Genomic DNA, 1012 nt, shown 5'->3' on the forward strand with positions numbered 1-1012 from the left:
AACTCACTTTTTCAATAGCAAATCAGAGGACCCAGGAATTCTCTTCTTTCTCTGCAGGCAGACAATAAAGGATGTCTCACACAACTTATAAAGACTCGTGCATTTCACCTGAGAAATAAAGGGTATGAAATGACCATAGAAGTGGAAGCCCAGGTCACAGAGGAAGGAACAGGTTTGTATTATTTTAAAATATGTATTAATGTAATTCACATTTATTAAACTTCTAGTCCATGTAAACACTTAATAGTTTCTGGGGAGTATGAAAAAAATATGATCTCTGCCCTAAAGAAATTAAACATCTAAAAATAGAAGTTAAAGTGCATGTGTGTGTACATAACCATGATAAAATTTCTCCAAGAAATGTAAAACCTGAAGGCCAAATGAGTCTAAAGTAAGGTTGTTAATTCTAACATAGAGCAGGAAGAAAATCTTACAAATAAGGTAGCTTTTCAACTGATTTATATAGGAAGTGATATTTTGAAAGATTAGTGATGGACAGGGAGAACTTGATAACCACTTAAAAATGTGTTAATTTCAGAAGAATCTTAAATTATAGGCTAGTGGTAAGGTGTGGAGGAAAGTAAATCATCCACTAAAGAGTTTAGACTTTATTCTAGAAAGCACTGGATATTTTCAGATAAACTTGAGGAGAACAGCCTAAAAAAATTAACATTTTTAAAAGATAGGGTTTCAGGGAGCTGAATAAGGAATGTCTCCAGATCCTACCCTCAGCCTGCATTGCCAGTGTCACCCCAAAAAAGGTAGGATAGTGTTGAAGGCCAAAGAGCAAGGGTTTCTTTAGACAACATGCCTCTTACATGCGTTACTCAAGTTATATGACAAGGCTAAGTCACTTCACCAATCTGGGCTTGAATTTCCTCACCTATAAGATGAGAGCAAATGAAATAAAACAGTAGGTTCAGACATGAGTTCCCAAAGAACGTTAGTCCTCTGAGTTGCTCCATGAAGAGTTCTATGGTCTGAAACAATGGGGTTTTCAAACAGGGCAATT

At 35.9% G+C, this 1012-nt stretch overlaps 1 long non-coding RNA gene across 1 annotated transcript in view; it reads left to right on the forward strand.

Annotated features, from left to right (window-relative positions):
* The window catches only part of LOC111722816, a 1572-nt gene extending 1423 nt beyond the window's left edge, over positions 1 to 149 (forward strand). Inside the window, exon 2 of the long non-coding RNA XR_002771478.1 lies at positions 58 to 149. This is a non-coding gene — a long non-coding RNA (uncharacterized LOC111722816). The remainder of the gene's footprint in view (positions 1 to 57) is intronic.
* The last annotated feature ends 863 nt before the right edge of the window (positions 150 to 1012 follow it).

The sequence above is a fragment of the Otolemur garnettii genome, unplaced genomic scaffold (assembly GCF_000181295.1).
Source record: "Otolemur garnettii isolate 467f Iridium unplaced genomic scaffold, OtoGar3 scaffold00449, whole genome shotgun sequence".
In the NCBI taxonomy this organism is placed as follows: domain Eukaryota; kingdom Metazoa; phylum Chordata; class Mammalia; order Primates; family Galagidae; genus Otolemur; species Otolemur garnettii.